At 41.5% G+C, this 27,004-nt stretch overlaps 1 protein-coding gene across 18 annotated transcripts in view; it reads left to right on the forward strand.

Moving 5' to 3' along the window:
* Positions 1-27,004, forward strand: part of LYPD6B (LY6/PLAUR domain containing 6B) — a 164,105-nt gene that overhangs the window by 86,665 nt on the left and 50,436 nt on the right. The gene's annotated exons all lie outside the window — the stretch shown is intronic.

Raw genomic sequence — 27,004 nt, forward strand, 5'->3', positions numbered from 1 at the left:
AAGTGATGTGCCCAGAGCTACACAGTAAGTGGCTGAGCAAAGCTGTGTATCTTGGGTCCTTGCTATATTGTTATGCTGCCTTTGCTGGAAATGGAACAATAGACAAGTCAAAGCTGTGTTGCATAGAATAAAATTAAACAGGCAGATAAGAGTTTGATTTGTTACATCACAAGAAGAGCCATGCCTAGAATGGAGTTCATCTTTCTGAGGTCTTGAAAACTCATCTTTTCCAGGGCTGAGCCAGACTCCCTGTGCACAGCAAATAGAAGCAACATTGCAGTTGGGCCCAGGGGGCCTGGTACAGACTTATACTCAAACATTGATGTGGAAATGGACTCACCTTCCCTGTATCCTGATTTGATTTCCATTTAGGCAAAGAGAAAGAGACTTAGAGAAGGTACAGAGGTTAATAACACGTAGAACATGATTCCGTGTGTTCTTTCTCCAGGGAAGGGGTCAGATGCAGCTCGAATTTCTCAGTCTGTGGCAGCTCCCGGGGGTGCTGGGCAAGGCCCCACATTTTGACAGCCTCTTATCTTCTGCAGATAGAAATGGACTCATTGGCAGCTAGATGTGGAGGAGGAGAAAGGCTTCAAAACTCTTTTAGAGCTACTTAACGAGGAGAGTTACTGCTAAAGATGAGGACAACTTATTTCCATCTTACAGATGTGCTGTTTGTTAACTGCACTTGGCCCTGCCCAATTAAATTAGCCTTCCACTCTCGGTAGCTTGTTGAAAGAATTGCTAGGGCTCTGCTTCATTGCTCCTTGGCAGGCAGTTTAGTAGAACACTTGGGGTAGCAAACATCAAGACAGAATACGGAGACTTAGAATTATGTTCTGCTCAAAGCCCCTTAGCTTCTGTGGACTGATGCCTTTATTTACTCATTCTTAAAATTTTTTCTATGGTATTTTCCCTTATAGTGACAGAACCAAGAGCAGTTATGGGTCAGACACTTTACTGCTTATTTAGTTATATTTTATGGTTGTCTTTTCACTGGATTCTAGATCCCCTGTGATTTAAGTGACTCACAGCCTCTCATTTCTTTGCATATCTGGGTTGCATCCTCTTTAGCTAAACTTAATAAGACTTCAAGGGTCTTACGGACTCATGTTCAGGAAGGTGAATGTTTTTGGCTAGAGAGATCCTGAAGTGCAAAGTAGCTTTGGTAAACTGGGGCTGTGTGGTCAGTTTAACGAGGTTCATGAATTCACAGTGTCATTGGTTACCACTGGTCTTAGTACTTGTTTCCCCGCCCTTTTTTTTAATTTTAATTTTTATTATTATTATTCTTTTGTGTGTGAGGAAGATCAGCCCTGAGCTAACATCCATGCTAATCCTCCTCTTTTTGCTGAGGAAGACCGGCTCTGAGCTAACATCCATTGCCAATCCTCCTCCTTTTTTTCCCTAAAGCCCCAGTAGATAGTTGTACGTCATAGTTGCACATCCTTCTAGTTGCTGTATGTGGGACATGGCCTCAGCGTGGCCAGAGAAGCGGTGTGTCGGTGCGTGCCCGGGATCCGAAGGACACGCACTCAACCGCTAAGCCACGGGGCCGGCCCTGTATTCCCCCCTTTTAACTTTAGATGCTGGAAAGAGAGTCAATATAGTCAGCATAAATCTGTTTCATTTTAAGGTCATAACCTGATATTGTGATTGATTTCTCCTCCCTTTGAGAAACTCTCAGAGAATATTTTTGGGCACCATGAAGAATGGGCAGAGTCTGAATCACTAAGTCAAAATACATTCAGTTATTGGTCTATAAGGTATAGTTCTAGATGTATTGCTGCAGGATTAACAGAACTTCTTGGGGCATTTGTTCTAATCAGCTTTGAATTTTTGTAGGGTACTGCTCTTTGCTAAAATAAGGAGAGGAGGATGTTGGGTAAATGTCCTTTCAGTCTTCACTGTGCCTTCTGTCAATATCGAGAGGCATAGATGGAATGTGAGTGAGCTAAAAGAATTTAAAAAATCATTCATTTATCAAATATTTGTTGAGTGCCTACTCGGTGCCAGGTGTTGGAGATACAGTGTTGAACAAAACACAGCCCTTGCTCTCGAGGGCGTATTCATGTTGAGGGAAAAAGGAAAACAAACACATATGTTTTTGGTGGTGGTAAGAGCTGTTCAAAAATACAGAAACAGGGGCCAGCCCAGTGGCCTAATGGTTACGTTCCTGTGCGCTGCTTTGGCAGCCCAGGGTTCATGGGTTTGGATGCTGGGCGCAGACCTACACACTGCTCATTAAGCCATGCTGTGGTGGTGTCCCACATACAAAATAGAGGAAGATTGGCACAGATGTTAGCTCAGGGCCACTCTTCCTCACCTGAATAAGTAAATAAACAAATAAATAAATGGAAAGAAAGAATGAAAAGCAAGCAGAGGAGGGGGCTAGGGAATACTGGGGTTGTTATTTGGAAGAAATGTGGTCAGGAAAGTCCTTTCGGATAGGGGACATTTAAGCAGGGAGCTGAAGGAGGGAGGGAGAAAGCCGTGTGGGTAGCCACTGGAGAATGATCTGGGCAGAGAGAACCTTGAAGATGGAGTCAGCCCTTTCCTGCAGCCACAATTTACTTTCCTTGCTAATTCTGATTTATAACCTGGATATTATCATTGTTACCATAGGTTTATGAAGTAGTTACATTAATGAGAATTATGCATATAATGTACTTTATTATAGCAGTTGTTGTTGTTATTAAGCACCAGGTTCATGATATTTCTACTACATGGAATTCTGATTTTTTAGAAAGCCACAAAAAAGACTCCAACCCACCAAACTCCTTGTTGCGTCTAAGGTATTCGTAGGCATAGAAAATGATTCCTTTGGGGATGGGAAGGCTACATAAATGTAGAATTGTTTTACTACCCCTGCAATTCAGATCACTAGAGAGTGTTCATCTGAAATACAAGCAGGTTTTCTTGGGTACAGATTTGAATCAGTGATATAGCTTGAAATTATGCCAGCAACCCCATTCTCTCAGCGTGTGATGTGACAGAGGGAAAATTTGGTATAGCAGGAGGCAAAGGAATGCATTGGCTTTGCATTAGCCAAATCTGGAAGTAAGCCAGGATCCTTCTAGAAACCATGTAGTTAATCTGTGTTGTCAATCACTATCTACCAGCCCAGAGCCCTGGATCGAGATCTTTGCGGTTGGCATGCTGGAATAAACAGTAGTGAAGCAGACAAGGTTAAGAATATGCTACATTAATAAGAAGATACCTTAATATTTTTAAACCAAAGGTATTTTGGAATCATGGCAAATATTCATGATAAGCATCAACTCTTCAAAGCAGATTATGCCTAGTTATGTCTGATTTTCCGAGGGTCCTTTGTAATACCTTGTTGTAAGCTATAGTTTTAAAATTTTGAGGGTTCCTTTAGGTTAAAAGGATATTGTTTGGTGTGTATATTTAAATATGCATATATATGACTAAATAAATATATATTTTTTCTATCTATTTCTATGAAAGTTTAAACATTTTTAAAGAAAGGATCAGAAACATCAGAAATCAAATGAGATAATTTACAAGGAACCAGAGCTGATATATCGTTTTTTAGAGGGCACCTTCCTTGATTCTCCCTGCCATCTTCCATCCTGCCAACACCACCCCCCCACCAGCTGCCTGAGATGCCCTTCCTCTGAGCTCTCAGAGTATCCTATGTATAGCTCAATCATGGTAATGGCCACTTGTTAATTCAGTATCTGTCCAAGGCTTTCTGGAAAGCTGACTCTGTGTCCTTGAGCTCAGAATCACCAGCACTTTACATGATGCTGGATATGTAATAAGGGCCCCATGTATGTTTATTGAATAGATGAATAGATGAATGAGTTATTAAGATTTAAATCTAGTTCTGAACTTGCTGGTGTAGGGGAAGACAGAGAATCCCCTCTGCCCTTTCCCTTAAGGTTCTTATGGCTGGCCAAATAATTAACAAGACAGGTTAGCAGGAGAAAATAATACCAAGTTTAATAACATGTATACATGGGAGAAACCAGGGACACTGAGTTTCTCAACACAATGGCAGAGAATCTCGTCTTAAATACCATCCTCAGCCAAAGACAAAGGAGGATGTTGGGGGTGGGTGGTGTTTTGGGATTTCAGAGGGGAAGAAGACAATTTACATGAAGAGGGAAATGTAAATGTTTGTCAGACAATGCTTTGCAGGGCCACCTATAGAGAATGTGGCCGGAGAGACAGGAATTATAGTAATCAAGAGTATGTAGATTTAAGTCTTCTCCTTCTGTACTGATAAGAGTTTCCAGAGACAAGGCCATTCCCCGCCTTCCCAGCACACAGAGGGAGATACCTTTACAAATGTAAATATTCGGTATTTACAAATGTTTGGAACTTTGAAAAGAATGGGCTTAGCGAGGACCCTGCCAGTCTGTCCATACCCAGAGTTAAATTCCTTTAGGCAGTTTGGGGGAGGTCAAATGTCCTCAGAAAATAATCAAGGTAAAGAGAGATATTTCAGGGTGGCCAATTTTGATCTTCCACACTGGTAACCAAAACAAAAAGAAAAATATATTGATTACACAGTTCTCATAGGCATACAAGATTAAACAGAGCATTACTTCAGAGGATATAATTTTTTTTTCTTGGTGCTAAGTTCCTGAAAGTATTTATCTGATGAAACATGGTATAAAGGCAGTGCATTTCAAGAAAAGTTATTTTCAATACTCAATAAGCTACTCTTCCCCTGGACTAAGTGAAAGAATTAATGTGCCTTTTGGTAGAGTCTTGTAGCTGGAGGCCAACTCCAGCACCTGGAATCTGGGTCTTTATTAGCTTCTTAGCAGATTCCCTCTTAGAACGTCATTTTCCCAGATGGCAATGGGTCCATGAGACAGCTTATTTTATACTACTGAATTTTATTTTCGTGATTGTAACTATCTACTAGATATTCTACTAAAAGATTTTATTGTGCTTGCAGGCTGAGGCATTAAGTGAAGTGTGTGAATTAAGGGAAAACATCCAACAGAAAACAAATTGTGAGGATGCTGTAGTCAATTTAGGACTTGCAGCATGCCCTAGCAGGGTGTGGGTACTCCAGATTCTGAAGAAAAATTTGCCCTTGCCAACTTGTAGGCTTTATGAGAAAAGGATTACTTTGTGGAGACAGATGTGGATATCAAATACAGGTGAGAATAAGCTAATGGATATCTGCTTAATTAAAAAATATTTTTTAACCAGCTTCTTCTATGAAGAGGGAATAGTGCTAAGAAGTATGAAGATGTAGTTGCTGAACGAAAGAAGATTGATTGATGTGTTTTGTTGTGTGTGTATGGGCTGAGAGAGAAAGGAGAGAGAGGATAACTAAAAATCCTTTGATCCAGTAACAATAATTATTTATTGAAATGTTTTTAAAGGATATATTTTCTTTTAAGTTGGATAATCAATTAGTAGAGAAAGGCATTGAGTGGTTAAGTATTCTGAATCCCAAGGCATTCTAAGAAGAAAGGGCAGAAAACAGATACTTATTGAGCATCAACTATTTTCCAGGCATCTTATAGAGTTTTAGGTATTTTTCTTTTCCTCTCAATTCTTATAGTAATTCTGCGAGTCAAAGTAGGGGAAACTAGATTAACGAGGTTAAGTAAATAGTTAAGATCTTACAGTTAGTGAACATATTAAACCCAGAATCAAATCCACTTAAGTGCGTTACAAAGCTCAGGCTAGTGTTATGTTTTTATTTTAAAAGTGCTCCATTGGCTTCCCATTTGCATGTAAGAGACTCACAGGGGCTTCAGAGCTGTTGCAAGGGCTTCGATTAAGGGCACATCTGGCATTATCTGTATATACAAAAATATATATCTTATATGTATGTCTGTATTTCAAAAATATGTAGTCATTTTGGAATTTCCCATTAAAAACTTATATAAAAGTATTACATCTAGAATATAAACTCAACAAGACCGGGGATTTTTTGTACTTTGTGTATTGTAACACGAGTGCCTAGAACCAAGTTCAGCATAGCAGATGCTCAATAAATATTTGTGCATGTAGGGGTGGAATAATCATTATAGTTCTTTCCATAGGTCGTGCTTTATTTAGTCAACATTCTGTTAATAGACATTTTTTCTTTCATAAACAATACTCATGCTACAAATAAATCCTTATACATACATCTTTGCACCTCATAAAGAAATATTCTTTTATTTCATTATAATAAATTCCTGGAAGTAGAATGCTGAATCAAAGGAATACATTTTTTAGATCCTGCTACAAGCTTCCTGTGGGCAGTCTGGCACAATATATCAATGACACCACCTCTAATAGCATGAAGATTATCTGTTTCACCTCAACCTGGCTGACATTAGGAGTTATCAGGCTTTTTGCTCTTTTAAAGCATCATTAAATTCCAAAATTTGGAAAGCTTATTGCTTCCTCTAAGTTTCTATTTATCCTGCTTAGAAGCTAGGACAATATAGTGCGGCTTCTTTCCTCCTGGGTGAGAATGTATGTATGATGATATTATTCAATGCAATTAGTTTTTTTTTTGTAAACCCAAGTTATGTTCTCCTTGTTACTCTCTGCACCCCTGTTTGAATATTCAGACTCTGTCCCTTGTCATTGGTAACTATGTGCCTAGGGAGAAAAAATAAGTCTAGAATTAGTTGTACATCATTAGCAAGTGGAATCTGACCACTTTCTGAGAAGCCATGGGTGCATTTCTCAACCAGATTTAACCATCTGGGAGAGATCTGCCGCCTGGAATGTGTGGTCTCTTGTTTTAGCCCTAGGCAGCCAGTGTGAATGAATGAAGAAACCCCATTGTATGTTCATGTTGGCTGTTAAGGATGCAGAGAAGCAGCCACTGACTGACCTTGATCTTCACCCCATCAGCAGTTTGGATGGGAAAATCCACGTGTGACCAACAGATCTTTCCACCTAACAAATAACGTAGAGAGCACTGACTCTTTGCCGGCTTTTCGCGTGAGTTTTCAGCGGAGGATTTTAAAGAACTCAGAAAAGCACGTGTTCAACATTCTCCAAAACAATGTTAGTAGTGCTGTATCTTCTAAAGTAGTGTTCTCTTCTCTCTTTTTCACACATGAAAACTGTGTAAACCAGTGTATTCCTCTTTTTTGAAGTTCAGAACCAAATGTAAATCTTAATCATTCATTCATTCATTTCTTAAGGAATCATACATGGAGCCCCTATTACATGTCAAGCATCATGAAAAGTGCTGGTGATTCCGAGCTCAAGGACACAGTGTCAGCCTTCCAGCAAAGGGGTTCAAGTTCCAACTCGGGAAGGAATGGCTTCTTGCCTCCTCAAGCCCCTGGCTTTGGATGCTTGCCCTAGAATGGCAGAGCCCAGCTTTTCCCAGGGAATGTAACCGTCTCCACTCAACTTATTAGCACTAGAAAGGAGGCAGCTCATTTTCCTCTCAGGTGTGGACAAAGGCTGCTGTTGTCCCAGGGTGGAGGGCCGTTGGTGACTTGATTAGCACACAGCCTGGCCTGTGCTGATTTTCAGATGGAGACCATCAGATATAATCTGCCGCCTCATTAGGTTGACACTGTTCCTGCCCCCTCTTGTAATAATGTCACTGGAGCACTTAATAATCTTAGGTAAATGCTGTAAGCGTACACTGCAGAGGTAACCCAGGGTCAGTGGCAACAGATGCTGAAAAAAGCAATTGTTTTGTCATTCTCCACTGTTTAAAGTATAACAAGCAAAGAGATATCATAATTGGGCAGGTTGAATATTAGAGAAGCAGAACTTGCAGCAATATAACTATTTTTATCTCTGATTCGAACTTGCTGTTTTTCAAGGTCAAGGGGACAATGAAATAATTTGGATGATTGCCATAGACTTACAGGAGAGAGCTCGTTTATTCTAGAGAAGAGAAGGCAGAAAGGGGCTCTAAAGTATTTGAAGATATACAAGATGGACAATAGTTATGAACGCTTCTTCTTTTCCTGTGAAAACAGGAGAAATAGCAGTCTTATATTGATTCAAGGAAGAATTAGGTTAGACTATAAGAAGAATTTGCTGAATAGAGACTGGAAAAGCCCATGGGTGGGGAATGGAGTAGGCTACCTATTTTTTTTGTGTTTTAATAGTAGACAATTATTTTCTTTACTGGAATTCAATTCAGAAACTGTTTTCCGGGCTGAAAACAGGCTGTGTGCTAATTCACAAAAGTATATAACCTGCCCCTAGAGAACCATGCAGATGTGGCGGGAGTGGGACGGATTGTGCTCTGTGTATGGGGTTACGAGGATGTGGCGGGGAGGGGCTGGGGACAGCGGACCATGTGGCTCAGTGCCGTGGAGCTAACACCATCTTCTCTTGGGGTCAGAGCTGGGAGACTAGGCGAGGGATGAACTTAACCGGATGTGGGGATCCCTTAAAGAACCAAAGGGGGATGCCTTCAGGGCAGAACTGTCTGGACAGCAGAGTGGAGAGACTTCTTTCTGTCCCTGCAATTCTCTGACATAGGTTAGCGCCATTTCTCGGATAAGTGAGGCCCAGAGAAGGGAGAAGTCTAATCGAGGGCTGAATTTGATAGGGGTCAGGCTGTCTCTCCAGGGGACAGACAGCTGAATCCTTGACCCTCAGGGACTAGATCTGACTCACCTGCTGGGCCACGAAGGCCAAGTTCCCTCCCATACGATTAGATTTAAACAAATTCTTTAAACTCATCCTTGCTTTTAGAATACTTCTGTAGATTGGGTTTTTATTCCCCATACTTCTGAGAAGGTTCCCCCTAACTTTTCTGATTGGATGACCAAGAAAATAATGCTGATTCTGAATCCCTCACGTTAGCCTGCTGATTTTCAACAAAATCCAGCATCATGGTACAAGTTCTTTCCCCATTCTGGAGTCTTCTCTTTCTCCAGGGAGAACTTTTCTCTCTTTGCCCTTCCTTTGATCGTTGGCTAGGCATAAAAGACTAGAAAAAACTGCAGTTCGAAAAAATTGAACTTATGTGAGATGAGGTTTGGCCAAAACGTAAAGAAAACTATGCTATAGATTTCCCATCTGCACATTTTATTTAATTTATGTGACAAACATTTTTTAGTTCCTACTGTGTGCTACTGGGTACCGGTGGATAGCAGTAAACCCTGCCCTTGTGAGGCATACTTTCTAGTGTGGGAAGCAAATAAATAAGCAGTGAAAATCATATCAGGTAGTGATAAGTGATGAAAAAGAAATAAAACAGGGTAAGGAGATAGGGTCAGGGAAGGTAGTATTGTTTTAGATGAGCTGGTCAGGAGATGCCTTTCTGTATAAGTGACATTTGACCAGAGATCTGAGTGAATCTAGGGACTAAGTTATGTGACTGCCTGGGGTGGGGTGGGGGGGCTGGTATAGGAAGCATGCTGAGGTGAGACCATTCCAGGAAAACAGGAATAGTACGTGCAAAGGTCCGGAGGCAGGACCAGAATGTGCTTCATGTGTCCTTTGGGAGTAGAGAGGGGAGAGAGATCAGAGAGGTGGCCAGGATTCATCAAGTTGGTTTGCCATGAAAGGAAGGAGTCTTCCTTTGGTTTGTATTGGTTCTGCCCTGCAGTTTTTGACCCAGCACCTTTACGTATAGCAGTCAGGTAATGAACCTCTTGAAAACCTTGTTGAACGTGTTTGCTGGTTTACTTGCACAGACATGTTAGCCCTGACAGTTCATCAGTGAAGGAATTTAAAGGGAACGTGCAAAGGAATTTGGAATTTCTGCTGTTTATTAGGCTTATCACTCGAGACTTTGTTTTATTTACATGCTGTATTTTAAATGAATAAAATGACTAGAGGCTTCTTGCCTATTTATTATTTGAATAGTAATACATTAACATAGTAAAAATACAGATATTATCTTTTAGTGAAAATAAGTCTTTCCTGTCTCCCAGTACTTCCAGAAGCAACTACCGTTAGCAGATTCTGTTAGAAGAGTATGTTTCTAGAGTGTAAATATCTTCTCCTCTACAAAAAAATTAATGATCATCACTATAGACATTGTTTCACATCTTGCAGATCTTGGAGCTCTTGGTATCATAAACATGGTGCTGCCTCATTCTTAATATTCAGTTGTCTGAGAAGAACACAATTTAATCATTCCCACGTTGATGGACATTAAGGATTTTGTATCTTTTTCTATAACAATCAATACTGTGATGAAAATCCTGGTACACTCTTCTTTTTGCACATTTGTAAAAGTATCTATAGGAAAAATTCCTAGGCGTGGATTGGTGGGCATAGGGGAAATGTGTATTTTAAATTTTGATAGATATTGCCAAATTTTATCAGTTTACACTCCTACCGTGGCTGAGAGGCCATGTTTTCCCACATCCTAACCAACACCTCATGTTACCCTGCTTTGTGTTTACAACATGAGCGAAAAACGCTCTTTCATCGTAGTTTAATTTGCATTTCTCTTAGAGTGAAGTTGAATTCAGGGATAAACAATATTGTATTTTGGTCGAGCGATGTTGTCTGTATGACCATGATTCTTTGAAATTTGTTGAGACTTCTTGGAAACCCAGTACATGGATAATTTTATAAATGCTCCTGTGTGGGCCGGCCCTGTGGCTTGGTGGTTAAGTGTGCGCGCTGCGATGCTGGCGGCCCGGGTTCGGATCCCGGGTGCGCATCGAGGCACCACTTCTCCGTTCATCCTGAGGCCGAGTCCCACATACAGCAACTAGAAGGATGTGCAGCTACGACACACAACTATCCACTGGGGCTTTGGGGGGAAAAAATAAAATAAATAAAATCTTTAAAAAAAAAAAAAAATAAAAAAAAAAAAAATAAATGCTCCTGTGTGCTTAAAAAAAAAAGAATGTGAATTTTGTTCATTGGCAATAGGGTTTTAAACATATTTTTAGATTAATCTTGCTGGTTAAGTTGTTCACATTATCTGTAGTCCTCCTTTTTTTTTTTTACTGCATCTTTTCTCAGATCACTTCTTTCAGAAGAAAACATCCACCACTCTGGATTTTCCCGGTTGTCCTTATAGTTGTCAGCTTTTACTTGATATTTTGGTAGGCTAAGTTGTTTAGGAACATTATAGTTATTTCTTCTTCGTGGATTGTGAACATGAATTGTTTCCTTTCATCTCTGATGTTAATATTACTACTCCAGCTTTTTCTCTTTTCAGGTGATGTTTGGTGTACCTTTTTCATTTTCTTCATTCTTTATGTATTGTCTATTATTTTGTTCTATTGTTCTAGAAATGTCATCTGAAAACTATATAAGTGAATCAGATTGTAAACCCATTCCACACTTTGTATTCTAATAAATCAGTTTAATATGTGCATAATTTTTCAATTACTATTTTGAATTTATTTCTGCTATGCTATTTTGTATTTGTTATATAAAACCTTTTTTCAAAAAATTTTTGCTATTAAAAAAAATAGTTCCTGACTGCTGTTGGATTAATCAAATTTTCTCTTCTTCCTTTTTCCCTTCTACCTAATTGGAAGCTGATTTAGTTTTCTAGGGCAGCTGTAACAAAATGCCACCAACTGGGTGGCTCAAAACCACAGAAATTTATTCTCTCACAGTTCTGGAGGCTAGAAGTCTGAAATGAGGGTGTTGGCAGAACCACGCTCCCTCTGAAACCTGTGGGAGAATCTTTCCTTGCCTCTTCTTAGCTTCTGGTGCTTTGTTGGCAACCTTTGGTGTCACTCCAGTCCCTGTCTTCCTGGTCACATGATGTTCTCCCATGAGTCTCTATGTGATTTCTGCTTGTAGCTTTATTATTTCCTTCTTTCTGCTTGCTTTGCATTTGTATTGCTCTTTTCTAGGTTCTTGAGGTGGGAGCTTAGATTATTGATTTGAGACATTTCTTCTTTTCTAATGTTTGCATTTAGTGCTATAAATTTCCCTCTCAGCATTGGTTTAACTGTGTCCCACATATTTTAATATATTCTATTTTGTTCAGTTAAATATATTTTTAAATTTCCTTTACGACTTTGTCTTAGACCCATGGATTATTTAGAAGTGTATTGTTTCGTTTCCAAGTGTTTGGAGATTTTCCTGTTATCTTTCTGTTATTGATTTCTAGTTTGATTCATTGTGGTTGGAGAATACACTCTGGCTAATATAAATTCTTATAATTTGTGGAGATTTGTTTTATAGCCCATGATATGGTCTCTCTTGGTGTATGCTCCGTAGGCATTTGAAAAGAATGTGTCTTCTGCTGTTTTGGGGTGGAGTGTTCTATAAATGTCTATTAGATTCTGTTGGCTGATGGTATTGTTCTTTTATATTCTTCTATATCCTTACTGATATTGTGTCTGGTTGTTCTATCAATTGTTGAGAGAGAGTCAATGCATTTTTTGAAGTTTTCTCTGCCCAGAATACATCTTTCCTCTTTGAGGTCTAAAATATTCTCTGAATACATAAGGAGCATTTCTTATCTGACTATCTAATAGATCATGGGGGTGATGTTGACCCCACTGTCCCCTCCTTACATCTTTAACTCTTAAAAGCAGACACTCTACACATTTCAGCTGCTGGAGACAAGCACACTGAATTATAGGGGCTGGAGGAAGAGAAAATAGTAATGATTTGAAATTCTCACGCTTGTCCTGTTGTAATAAATAGTTAACTGATTTCCTAACATCCAGGCTTGGTCTGCTCTAGTTCGTCTTAGAGACTCATCCTATGTATTCAACCCAGCTGCATGTTAGAAGTGCGGGGTTGGGTTGGGGGGAGCTTTTCAAAAAATACTGACGTTTTGGCCACCACCCAAGACCAATTAAATTAGAATCTCTGTTGGTGTGGCTCTGGGCAATGGTCTCTATTAAGAGCTCTCCAGGGGAGTTCACTGCCCAGCCAGTCTCTACAAATGTTTATTAAGCACCTACAGTCTGCAGGTCCTGTGCTAGTTCCGGGGAAGCACAGCTGAGGAAGGTCTGTGCTTTTTCTGGGAATGTGGTCACGCAGCATTTACTGAGGGTCTTATACCTGGGGCTCAGTTAATTTTTCTTAATTGGTTGATTTAATCACACATCACTGATAAGCTGCCTGGGATATGAGTGAAAAAAGGAGTGAGAAGGAAGTTAGAGGGCGCCAGCTCAATATTTAATTAGGGAAACAAGGGATATTGTATCTTTAACGTTCAACCCTTACTTTTGCCACTTTTGCTATATACTATGCTTACCAATCCCTACCCGCTATGGATACTCTTTTCTTATTTCCTGCATTCTCTTGGACTGGCTGACATTTTTAAAAATTTACCTTTTCCTTCCCTACCTGATTATAAGCTACATATCTTAATTATACTCTTTAGGGACCACCCCTATTTTAAAATATTAATAAATTTTTTTTACTTTACAATGGTTCTAGATTTATAGAAAAGTTGAAAAGATAGTACAGAGAGTTCCCATACACCCTATACCCAGTTTCCACTATTATTACCATCTTACATTAGTGTGGTACCGTTGTCACAATTAATGAGCCAATAATGATACGTTATAATGAAAGTTCACATTTATTCATATTTCCTTAGTTTTTACCTAATGTCTTTTATCTGTCCCAGGATACCACCTTACATTTATGGACTATCCTTTATTTATTTTTTTATATTCATAAATCCATTTATCTTCCAGCAAAGTTTAATTGGTAGTTTTCTCCCATATAAGACAAGAACATTAACACACTTTAATTCTCTTTGTTTTTCCAACCTCAACTTCTCAGCTAGTATTATGTAAGTTTTGGTTCCAACTTGTTTTTAGGAATATAAATGCCATGGAGTTTATCATCAGGGCAGGGACATTCAATGAGAAATCGCTGTTCTTGGTCTTCCTGTGCTGAGGACATCAGTGAAAACCACAAGCCTGCACCACCATGTTTTGGCTGTCCCATTTGATGATTTTAGAAATTTGTCTTCTGAAATTGCAAAATGATGTTTTCTCAAATCACCCCACCCTCACCCCAGAAGAACAGTAAAGGAAATTAACTCTGGGTGACAAAAACTGGTCATCTCTATCTCAGTAGTTTCTAGACCCAGATATCTCCATCCAATCGTCTCTATTTGAGGAGCATAAAGACAGAATCATCATGAGATGCCGTAAATAACACCCACAGAGTTTAATTGTTTTTTAAATTGCAATTATAACTAATTAAATGCTAAGATGTGAACAGCTGCACAAGAATATTTAACGGATTTCTTGGAGCCATCCCCACTTTTGATATGACTTTTAATAAGGCTAGCTTATGGAAATACATAGTGAGTGGTTATTTTATATTTCGCGTAAGAAAGTGAAAAACCAACCTGAAAATTGGCGAGAAATGAGTTCTCTGGTTTTCCTGCCTAAGCTGCTCATTGTAGGTCACTTCAGCTGGTGGACAACCACAATACACAGCATAACTAGGTGCCTGAGTGGTCAGTGGGCCCTATGGGATGAGGCGAGATCAGTTCAAACTGGAGGATGAGGGAAGTCTTTGCAGAGGTGTCATCTGAGCTCAGTCTTGAAAGATGTGCGGGATTCTTTCATTCAACATGCATATATTAAGCTTCGAATGTGTACCCATCACTGTGTTAGAACCGGGGCCCCAGAGTGAAATGAGTTATGACTTTTGCCTTGGGGAGCTCGTAGCGTGGTGGGGGAGATGGACTGATTAGTGGTTGCAGGCTAGTGTAAGGGATGGCAAACTATGGCCTGTGGCCAAAGCCAGCTTGCCACCTGCCACCTGTATGGCGCATGAGCTAAGAGTGATTTTTACAAAGCAAAGAGGAAACAGGGATGGATATGGAGTCTCCCAGCACTGCTTCTTTTGGCTCCAGATAGCAGAGCCCCTATCTGGCCCTTTAGATAAAGACCTAGTGTTTTCTGGATTCGAATTGCAGCAACTCACGGGGCTAGAGGAACACAGAGGGGGGACAGCTCCATCTGACCAGGGAAATCAGAGAAGTCACCCCCCAGAAGAGGAGATACTGCGGGGACAAACATATCATTCCTCCTCCACTTGATATGCCTTCAAATACAGCAGCTTTCACGTGGTCCATCCTTGTTTTTTTTTCTTTTACGATTTAGTCATTCTTTCACCTGTTCCTTTTACAGCGTGGCCTCAGTTGCTCTACTTGTCACTGTGCATTGGTTGTGTTCCTCTTTGTCTCAGATTCTCTAAAGCAGGGTTTCTTAACATGAAACCTATGGATGGGGCTTCAGGGGTTCTGAGAGCCCCCAACTGAAAGCACACCGATGCACATGTACGTTTTTCTGGGAGGGGGTTTTTTCTGGGAGGGGGTTCATGGCTTTCATCAGATTCTCCAAGAGGCCCATCATTCAAAAACTTTTGAGAAACGCAGTTTTAAAGTGGGTTTCTCAAAACTAAAATCAGTGCGAGTGAGGGTTCTGACCAGTGCAGAATTAAGCAGAGGAATTGGGAATTCCCTTCTGTTAGTCCAGGCCAAGATTCCAATAGCTTTGTTCACTCACATGACATTTAGTGAGAAGCTCCTCTCAAATACCGTGTGCTTGGGCGATAGGTATCGTTTCTCTCTTTAGAGGATATAGGGAATATCAGAGGATATCAGCCTGGATGCTCAAGAGAGCAGGGTCTGAGGGAAGGATTAAGGTGCCAACAATTTATCTGGAAGATGCCCAGGGTGCTGAGGACGAGGAAGAAGAGAAGCCGACAAGGGAAGACGCGCTGCTTTCCTGTGCTGGCTGACACCTTTCAACAAGCCGGGAAGAACCACATCTGTCTCAGCAGCTCATTCACTTGGCTCAGCTCTTCTCCGGGAGGGTTGCAAGGAGGGGCCACACCTTGAAACAGTCGATAGGAGAGAGAAAGGAAGGCGGATATGTCTGCCAGCCTCACTCTCATCTCCTTGTCACACTGGTTGAGCTTTATCCCATGAGGTGCTAACTTGCCCTCGCTTTAAGTTGGCATCTTCCACCCCTCGGGGACTGCTCAGGAAGCAAGGTCCCACACTCCACGGTGTGGTGGTCTAGTCAATCCATGTGAGGAGGGGTGACCCAGTGAAAGTGGGGATGACAATCACAAGAAAGAGAAATTAGGGAAGCGCTTTAAGGAATCTGAGAACGTATACAAGGTTTGTTTCTGGTAGTGGGGAGGCAGACTTCTGAAGGAACAACGGGTGTAATGTGGGGCGGGGCCTTCTCTGCAGAGGAAGCACATGACCAAAGGTAAAAATGAGAGAGAATCGAGTGGGCAAGAAGACAGTCCTACTGAGATTGTGTGTTCATCCTTCGTTCTATACATCCGTCTGAGATTTATTAAGCCTGTAGTCTGTGCCAACGGCGAAGTGATGGGTGAACAAAAACAGACATAGTCTCTTCTCTCACAGAGGTTAAAATCCAGTGTGGGAGACAAGATATTAATCACATAATCATACTAGCAAATGTAAAATTGCAACTGTATTAAGCCCTGCTAGGAGAATGAAAAGTAGACTGCTCTAAGATTCCTTATTAGATGGAGTTAAACACAGTAAGAGAGGTTGGAGAAGGCTTTCCAGGCAGAATGTCTTGTGAACTGAAATAGAAAAGACAGGTAAGAGTTAGGGGCTAGAGGAAAAGAGATGTGAGCTCTCCAGGTCAGGGGACACCATGTCCAAAGGCTCTGTGGTAGGATGGAGCATGGCAAATATGAACGTAAGAAAGAAGGCCAATGTGACCAGAGCAGGTAGAGCAGGGGAAAGAATGACGGGAGAGGAGCTGGGCATATGGGGCCAGGCCAGGCTGTGTTAAAGGAGTTTCACCTTTCTCTGAGAAGCAGTGGAAAATTTTTGCAAGAATATAAGTAGAGAAGTGTTTTAGTCATGTTAGAGATAATTTGGAAGGTCCAGGTGAGAGGACCACCAGGTATTGAAGACTCTCTCAGCTTCAGACTGGCATGCCAGAACTATCACTGTTGGAGCCATTACTGGGAAACCTCAAATATTAACAACCCCAAGGATATGTGAAAGAAAAGCAACTCCAGGAAAATCCCTCAAGTAACAAACAGTAGGCATTAGAGACTTTTGGGCTGGTAGCTGTGGGAGGCCCTCATACTTATCTGCTGGCCCTAGGAACATTTTTCAAATGCTGCAGAGCTTTTTCTAGACTATTAACTCTTCAGATTTCTAAGCAACACAGGTAGGACAAGAAACTTGAAGTGCCCCATGGAAAGTTCTAGAATGTAATCTAGAATACAGATCTCCTCCTGAGGCCCCATCCCATCAGTGAGTGGTAATGCTGGGTGACAGGTGAAGGGCTCCTCCTACACAGTCCTGGGCCAGGACTCTACGCAAGACTCTACACAGGAGGATGTGCAATCCTCGGTTCTCAGCTATACTCCCAGAGCATTGACTCCAATTCTCTTTGAGCCTTACTGTGTCCAAGGCCCCAATACTTAACTGTGCTTCCAGGAGCTTTGGGGATAGTTATGTGGCCCAGAACTCTACACATTCGAAACAAAACACAAAACAAAGCAGAATCCCCCCAGTGAAGCAATTTTAGAAAGAACTTTATCAGTCCAACTACCAGGTTACCTTTGGCTTGTGATAAACAGAATAATTCAGCTCATTAACCCAGGAGAAGGTATCGCTGAAGGGCAGGCTAGTCTGTCTCTTGAAAAGCTTTGAGAGGAATTTAAATTAATTCTTATTTGGCAGGAATTTATTTATGTGTTGTGATTACCTCCAGTCAGAGCAAATTGTCCGATGCTTTAGTGTGACTGCAAGAAACCTTGAGATTGGGTAGAACCGGCTTAGCTGATTACAAATTTATGCACATGAGCCAGTGTGTAGGTGTATTATTTTTTTGTTTGTTTCTAATCAAGTCAGAGATGGTAGTAGTCATGTGTCCTGAGCTGTGGGCAGTTTTGATTCTTCCTCTTTTCTTCAGGATATTTCAAGATGGCTGCAAGAGCAGGCCTCTCTTGACCCATTTATCTATGTAGTTTCAATGCACAAGAAATAATCAGGGAATATCCACATGCAAGATTCCAATTCGTCACATTCCCTGGAGTGCTCTGCATTTTCCTTTCTGAACTGGGCAAGGTGCATATGAGAAGTTGATTTAATGTGTCAAATCTTGGATATTCCTTCTAAAAGCTTTTAGGTGACTCTTGCTTAGTAGTTCTAAACTGTGTTACATCTTCCCAAGGAAAAGAAACATGTGACTTCACAGTTGGATTTGGACAAATTGGAGGAATTTAGAAAAAGAGTCATAAAAGTGATTAAGGGCTGGAGGGAGTGACTGAAAGGAGATTAAAAGAGTGAAATGCGGATCTTGGCCAAACTACAGCTGTGGGAGGAGCAGAGGGCAAGACACTTAGAAAATGAGAAATTGTTGGCAAAGGAAGGGAGACTGCTTCAAGGCTCTTAACCTCTTTTTGGATCATGGACCCTTTTGCAAATCCAGTAATAGCTCAGAACCTCTCCTCAGAAGAAGGTCCAGGCTCACACACTCTTGGCTCGTCTATTTCCTGCTCTTGCTCTCGGCCCCAGACATATGGGGTTACCATCTGAGTCCAGAATTGCCTGACCTTTTGATTTTCAGGACAAGTTAGAAATACAGATTTTTATATAAATTTTTCCATTTTTTAAGAAACCATGCTGGGGCCGGCCCCGTGGCTTAGCGGTTAGGTGCGCGCGCTCAGCCACTGGCAGCCCAGGTTCAGATCCCAGGCAGGCACCGACGCACCGCTTCTCCGGCCATGCGGAGGCCGTATCCCACATACAGCAACTAGAAGGATGTGCAGCTATGACATACAACTATCTACTGGGGCTTTGGGGGAAAAAAAAGGAGGATTGGCAACAGATGTTAGCTCAGAGCCGGTCTTCCTCAGCAAGAAGAGGAGGATTAGCATGGATGTTAGCTCAGGGCTGATCTTCCTCACACACACACACACACACACACACACACACAAAAGAAACCATGCTGGCCAAATTAAATATCTCTCTGGGCCATTGTAGCCTCTAGATTGCCATAAAATCTTCATCTTCCTTATTTTCTCTGGGTTCCTTGTTATTTGTTTATGTGTTTAGTTTGGCTCAACTTTTTCACATGGGATGCTTTCCTCAAATGCCTGGTGATCCTTGGCTGTAAATTCGGTATGAATGGGTGAGGTTTTCCTGTAGATGATGGATGGTGAGTATATATGGATATTGCTCTGGGGGACTTAGTTTTTTCAGAGAAGAATTATCCAGTCTCCCAAGGGAGGGAGGATTGGAGGGGGAGGTATGGAGGGGGTGGGAAGGGAAAAGCTATGTGTTCTATAGCTCGATGCTGCTGTTATGGGAGGCGGAGGTTCAGTATGCTGATGATCGCCAATCCCCACACTTTTCAGTTTTACACTTCATCCCACTGCTCCACTGTGCCTGATGCCCTTGAATCCAGAGAATCCTCCTCTTAGTTTTTCCAAAGGATGAAGCCCTGGTCTTCTGTTGGTTAGATGCCTTGCTATGCAGAGCTGGAGAGAGGCTCTGGAGGTCTAAATTGGTCTGTCTGCTCTTAAATAATCTCTCTGTTTTCAACCTAAGATCCACCCCTGCCCTCTTGCTACCTGGTGTCTTCAGGTGCTGAACCCTCTTATTCCACAGAATAAGTTAGTTTGCTTCTTGTTGGTTTCCTACTCTGTGAGCTGTTGGCAGGGCAAAGAATATCATAAGCTAAGTTAGTTACCATTTGCCCTTCTGCTTTCTATTTTCCAAAATCTCTCTTCTGCACTTAGCTCCTTCTAGTTCTTTTTATTTTAGTAAAGAAAAATTTAACAGTTTTAACTAACATTCTTTTAATGGGGATCTAAGAAGGGAAGGACAGAAATGTGTATTATCGATCCGCCATTTTTAACAGGACATCTTCCTATTTCGTGATCCAATTTCCTCTTTTTTCTTCAGGACTATATTCATCTTTATTTTCTCATCTTGTCACAGTGTCTTTACTGCTGGTTTCTTTCTCACATTCTATATATTCAAACCTCCTATTCTAAACCCTACAATAATTATCCCTCAACTGTTCTTTTTGACCTCAAGTTTCAACACTAAAGCAGCTTAACATTGCTGCTTCGGTATTTTTAACTCATGTCACACTCTGACTTCTCCCCTCATAATTGCTACTACTCTTTGAAAGGCCACCAGTTCGGCAGTTTAATGCTCTGTCTCAGTCCTCCTCTTCAGTCTCACACTCTGGTCACTGTGGATTCTTGACCCTTGATCCTTCCTGTGGCTTCCTGATCCCAAGCTGCCCTTCTCCTTCTTCTGGCCAGTCCTCAGTCTCCTGAGCTTGCTCTTCTTCACCTGCTCTCCCCTAAAGATATGCATCCCCCAGGGACCTGCACGAGGCTGTCTTCTGAAGCAAACATGTCCATTGCCATGTGCACAGCTGTTACCTTTAAGTAGGGACTCCTGGACCTTCATGGTGAACCTCGACCTTCTCCCTTGATCTAGTCCAGCATGTATAAATGCCTACTGGAGATACTTACACAAAGGCCCTGCTGAAACCTCAAATTCATACATCTGAAACCAGATCAATTTTATCTCCCGTAGCCTGTTCTTCCTCTTCTGTTTTCCATTTTTGTTAATGGTGTCACTGTCCTCCAATTCCTTGGTTAAAATCATTAGGGCCATTTCTTAGCTACTACTTTTTGTCACTCCAGAATCTAATTAGTTACAAAGTCCTATTGCTTTGATCCTCACAGGGCCTCAGAATCTGTGCCCTGTCTTTCCATTCCATCCCCACTGCCATTGCTTAGGACCACATCACCTCTGCTTGAATTATCGCAAAGCCTTCTTACTGCTCTTTCTACCTTGACTTTATCTTCTCTCCAGTTCGTCTTTGACACCAGTGACTCTCAAATGCAGATCTAGTGACATCAAAATGAACTGGGATTTTTAAAAACTGCATATTTCTGGACAACTCCACTCAGTATTGTGATTAATTAGATCTGGGTGGGATGCAGGAATCTAAATTTTTAAAGATGCTTCACAGTGAGTAAAGCAAATTTAAAACAATGTTTACTAAATGGATCATTTATATGATTTTACTACAAAAAAGCAATACCATATAGTTTTTATGGATATATACATATATCTAGATATTTCTTTCTATGTATAAACATGGACTAGAAGGATACTCACCAAAGGGAAGTGTTTATTTCTGGGGAAGGGAACAAAGGGGAGCTCAAAGACAAATATGGTTTATTTCTCGTAAAAATTTGTAAAGCCAAAATGGCAAAACATTAACATGATTTTATTATGAATGGAGAATTGTTATATTGTTATTTGTACTTTTCTCTCTATATTAAGCAATTTTGAAACTCTCCAGATGATTCAGATGCATGTCCAGGTTTAGGTTCTGCAACACCATATAAGTGATCACCTGAAAATGCAGATGTGACCACGTCACACCTGTTTGAAAGTCCTCTATGACTCCCATCTCCTTCACAGTCAATTTCAAATTCCTTGGCATGGCATTCGAGATGCTGACCCACCTTTTTAGCCTTGCCTTCCGTTACTCACCATTCCTCAGTCAATGGGCCAGAAAACTCTGCTCCTCATGGAACCTGGAAAATGCCATTTGCTTTCACTTGGCTCTCTATCTTTTGCAGATGGTGGTTCTTCTGTATTTAATTCTCTTCCATGGCTTCCCACCTTTTGCTCATCAAAATATTATTTATCTTTCCATATCTATCTTCAGTTCTACCTCTTCTAGGAAACGTGTAGCCCTTTCAAAAGCTTCCTTTCCTGTGCTTCCAGAAGAATTTTATTTATACTTATGATACTTACAATATTATGATATGGGTCATTGTTATTCACCTTTGTGCTTATCCCATCCTCTTCTGTCCCCAAATGTAAGCTGCTTGAAGACAATGACTACATTATTCACTTGCGCAATGTATCTTTTATTGATCAGATATTTCTGAGCACACGTTATATGTAAGGCACTGCGCTAGATTATGGGGGAGATGTACATGAGTAAAGCAGAGTTCCATCCAGATTCTGTCATGAGGTTTATGACAAGTGCTCAAGTCTCTAAGAGGAGGAGAGAACAAGAATGCCTTATCTGTCTGGCAGGCTGTTAAATTTTAAAAGGAGGAGGAATCCAGTGTGGTTGATGAAACTGGACAAAGACTTATGGATGAGTTGTCTTTTGAATTGGGCTGTTCTGTGTGTAAGATGACAAGGGGACAGAGTCAAGATAGAAGCTTGTTGAATTAATGAATAAATCCCAGGCAGAGGGACCTCAAAGTCTTGGAGGCCTTTGAGAATCTATTTAAGAACAGTCAGTAATTTACTTTCACCAAAGCCTAGACCAGTGGAAAATACGACTGGGAAGGGTTTGGGATTCATTCTAGGGGAGCCGGATGCCAGGCAATACAGAGATTGGGCTTCATTTGGTTAGGTGCCGCTGAAAGTTTGTGGCCAGGGTTGTGGCGTGGTTGGGCTCTGTTTAAAGCAGCGACATGTGGTATGGGCGGTGAAGGCAGAGCAGGTAGGAAGAAGTCATGACCTGGTCTGAGACAGGTGATCCAAGCTGGGGCCGGGGTGGTCAGGCAGCAGGCATGGAAAAGAGGGGACAGGCGCGAGCAGTTTTGTAGGATAGAATTGATTCAACTGTGCTTCCTTACTGTGGATTGTGGAGCTGATTGGAGTTGGGGAGCAAGTGAGTGAGAGCCCTTGAAGACGATTCAAAGAGTTCAGCCTGGGTCCTGACTAGGACTAGGATGAATCTATTCATCTGAAGAAGAACATTGGGAAGAAGATGGGGTTTTGTAGTAAAGATGACGTGTTCTGATTTTTTTAATGTTGTAGTGGATTGAATAGTATCCTCCAAACTAGATATAACTAAGTCCTTGACCCCCAGTACCTGTGAATGTGACCTTATTTAGAAATAGGGTCTTTGCAGATGTGATTAAGCTAAGGATCTCAGGATGAGCTCATGTTGGCTTTAGAGTGGGCCTTAGATCCAATGACTGGTGTCCTTATAAGAGAAAGGAGAGGGAGATTTGATACAGAGACATAGGGGGAAGGGCATGTGAAGACGGAGGCAGAGATTGGAGTTATGTAGCTACAAGCCAAGGAACGCCAAGGATTGCCAGCAGCCATCAGCAACTAGGAGGAGAGCTGCATGGAACAGATTCTCCCTCAGAGGCTCCAGAAGGCATCAACCCTGCTAACACCTTGATTTCGGACTTCTGGCCTTCAGAACTATGAGATCTGTTGTTTTAAGCCACTGAATTTGTGGTAATTTGTTACAGCAGTCCTAAGAAACATACAGAAATGCTCAGATTTTAAAACAGAGAACAAGAATTTACCAACCTTGAAGCTCCATGTGTAACTTTGTTGTTTTGTGTGATCCCCTGGATTCACAGTGGACATTCACTGTGAAGGTCCTGTTGCTGTGGTTAGTTTGGTGAGGGAGTGAGGGGGAGGGTGTGGAGGGACTTGTGTTGTTGATTAAATGAGGCAGGTAGAGTGGATTTGCTTCCCTATGGGGAAAACTTTCAAAAGCAAGAAACAGTCGGTAACTGAGCCTTTACTGGGTTTCTGTTTTGTGTCCAACACTGTGCTAGGCACCAAAAGGGATATAAGAAGATTCCATATGGACTCTTGAGATGCTCATGCCACAATAATTGAAACAAAACCACTAGCAAGGCTAATGTGTAATCAGTTGGCAAGAGGTGCAAGGAAGATTGAATTGGATAAGATACTTTATGTTTTTTTATTAATTGGATACTTGAATTTTTTCAGAGTTCATCACTGAGTTTCAGATTCTGTGACAACGTCACTCAACAGAGTGTGTCCTTTGATTCCATTAAGGTCAGATTACTCCTTGGTTTGAGGCATGATGTGTGCTGATTTAACTGCAGAGTCCTGGAATTTGTAGGCTGAGAAATCATCCTTTTTTTTTTTTTTCTTACTTCCTTGGTAGGAAGATTCTGTGCAGCCCGCAGAATCAGCAGGGGGTGGAAGCACAGTCACCCTCCAGTAATGGGAACTGAATAAATTCAAGTGCTGTCTTATCTAAATGGTTTGACAAGTTCCCGGTTGCCTGGCTAATTGCATCAGTCTGCTCTCCTTTTTCTTCCACAGGCTGGGACTTGGAGGCGTGAGTGTTAGCGGTCCCCTGCTGCTGGAATGTGCCCTGGACAAGAGCCCCCAGCCCATCACTGCAGCATAGAGAGGACCCAGGGGCCTTGTTTGCTGACCCAGGAGTGCTTGGGGGCATTACTTCTAATAATTGGAGATTTCACATTTGTTTCTGGATACTTCTAGGCAAAGCCATGCCAAGCTTGTGTTGGCTTTGGGGAGGTGGCCTGAGCAAGACTGAAGAGCTTGAGGAGACTAATGGAGCTAGGGCACCAGGACAGGCTAAGTGATCCCTTCTGCTACTGTCTCTTGTGACTTACCCCCAACAGTCCTTCTTGTTATGGTTCCCCTCTGAATCCAGCACAGTCCCCTTCAAGCTGTAGCATCGGGAGCCAGACCTAATGCCTACCTATGCTACAGGCCAAACATTAACTATGGAGAGTGTAGAAATTAAACTGTGGGTGTTCGTGGCTCCCAGCACTAACAAGGGACATCAGTCACCTCTGCTGGATGAACCTTTCCAGTAAAGGAGGAAGTAATTAGTTGTGAATCAAGTCTTGAGGCAACTGGGAGTCCTTTTGTCCCTGATAATCTCTTGCTGTGGACTCGCTTCTGTCATGTGCAAGGCACACTCCGACTCTTCCTTTTCTTTTTAGGAAGAGAGGGAACTGAGGTTGGTTAAGGCATCTGAACCAGCCCTGGGTATTGAGGCAAGAGAAAGAGGACACAGTTTCTGAGAACAGTCTCCCAAAGATGCTGTTTGCAGGGTGACTTCTAGTTAGCACGGAGCATTTGGGAAAGGCAGAGAAAGTTCCTATAATATGGAGGTGAGGGGCCTTGGGGCAGGCAGTGGTCCCCTGTTATGGAGTAGGGGTCTTCAGGGTATTTGTGAGGTGTTCCTACTTGTCACTTTCTTTGGATTTAGAGATTACCCTGGTTAGGGATAAGGAAATGAATGACAGCCAGTCCCTTGAGAGGGGCAGAAGACAGTGTCCCTGTGATCTTTGTACAGACTTCTCCCCAGGAATCCTGCCATTCAGAGGAGAAAGAAAAGGGAAGGGGTATTAGTTATCTCGGGCTGCCATAACAAGTACCACAGACTATGTGGTTTAAACAACAGAAATTTCTTTTCTCACAGTTCCGGAGGTTTGAAGTCTGAGATCGGGATGTCGGCAGGGTTGGTTTCGTCTGAGGCCTCTCTCCTTGGCTTGCAGATGGCTGTCTTCTCCCTGTGTCCTCACATGGTCTTTCCTTCTGCACATGTCTGTGTCCAAATTTCCTCTTATAAGGACAGCAGTCAAATTGGATTAGGGCCCACCCAAAGGTCCTCATTTTAATTGAATCATCTCTTTAATGACGCTATCTCTAAATACTGTCAAATTCTGAGGTACTGGGGGTTAGGACTTCAACATATGAATTTTGAAGGGAGGAGGACACAATTCAGCCCATAACAGGAGGGAATTGGTATTCTACCAAATTCAAGTTTAATTTTACGACTACTGATGAACCCTGATTGCCTTGGTGGTTTTCTTTGAGAATGGATCCCGGCCATGGGAAATTTTTTTTGAGGCGGTGTGTGTGCGTCAGAAAGGCTTGAATGAACTTACTACTTGGAGAGTCAGAATGATTGTTACAGATAAAATTATAGAACTCAAGTTATGCCCCTCATCTGCTTCCAGAATGTGTACTACTGATGCCCTTCGAAGAGGGGTTGAGTAGTTACTTAAGACAGAGAACTGAGTGCCTTCTTATTCGGGGGTTTCCTGATTAGGCTAATTTGAGATCCTTTGTATTAACATTGTAGTTTCAGCCTGTTGGGGACTGGCTTCCACAACCCATGGAAGTGTCTCCTTTTTCAGAGGCAATGGATTCTTTACCTATATACTAAAAAGAACATTCTTAACATTGTTCATTTTGTTTTTAGCTAAAAAAACTCTTACTCTCAAAGTCAATCTTAAAAAACATACAGGAGGAACTCAAGGCTAAATTCTTTATAATTTTCTAAAACAGCTTGTGTGTCTAAATGACGTGTTCCCAGCTAACTGAGTGCAGAAGTAGTGAATGAACTTGAGCTCAGCCAAGTGCTAACAATCAGGGATGACAGCACATCCTCCCAGCTGAGAAGTTTATGCTGAGCAAAGTGGCCTGAATCTTCAATGGTTCTTGATTTTGCTTGCAATCCCTTGCCAGTGTGCAAAAATGGTTGTATTTCGTTAACTTCCTGCGGACATCTTTTGATGACTCACACTGGGCCACTTTCGTGAATTCAGGTGTGTGGTGGTGTCCCCCCTCTGTGCCATCTGCTCCTTTATAAACTCTGAAGGTGAAAACCAGGGTGGCATGCAACTTCTCGCCTTATATTTCCACTGTTAAACTGTGGAAAGTTTAAGCAAGTGTGGCTTGCTGGGGAGGAGATGTGTTCTTCTTAGGACCCATGTTTCCACACAGAAGACTGGTTACCTTATTTATATGCTCCAGAAACGAAAAGCTTACAGATGGCAAGCAGGTTAGGGGAAAATGTGCTTTTCTGGTTGATTTCATCAGGGTGTTTTATCTGCAGGTATAGAAAGCAGTGCTTTCACAGAACTGCAGTTTCTCTGCCTTCTTGACATCAGCTGTTTTGACAGAAGCTCGTTATCACTGGTCAGGGGTCTAGAATGACGCTTTGTGGGCTTTAGGCACCATGACATGAAGAGTTACAGTGTACCCTGGCCACATAGTGGGGATATTCTCATCTCACTCCAGCTTTAAATATGAAGAATGTTAAGATTGTGGCGGAGATTTACTAACCCTTAGGGAAGAAAAACTATTTAACAGACTTTTGTTTTCTGACTGCTGCTACTGATTCTGAAGCTAGGATTTATACAATTAATTGTTTCCTTGTGGAGTAGCTCTTCTGCCTCTTATACAGTGTTCTTAGAATAAAGTTAATATTTTAAGAATAAAACTTTTCACGTAGTAAATATTCAATAATTACTTATTGAATTAATTATATAAAAATTGATTCTG

The sequence above is a fragment of the Ceratotherium simum genome, chromosome 9 (assembly GCF_057802395.1).
Source record: "Ceratotherium simum simum isolate JZ-2026a chromosome 9, ASM5780239v1, whole genome shotgun sequence".
Classification (NCBI taxonomy): domain Eukaryota; kingdom Metazoa; phylum Chordata; class Mammalia; order Perissodactyla; family Rhinocerotidae; genus Ceratotherium; species Ceratotherium simum.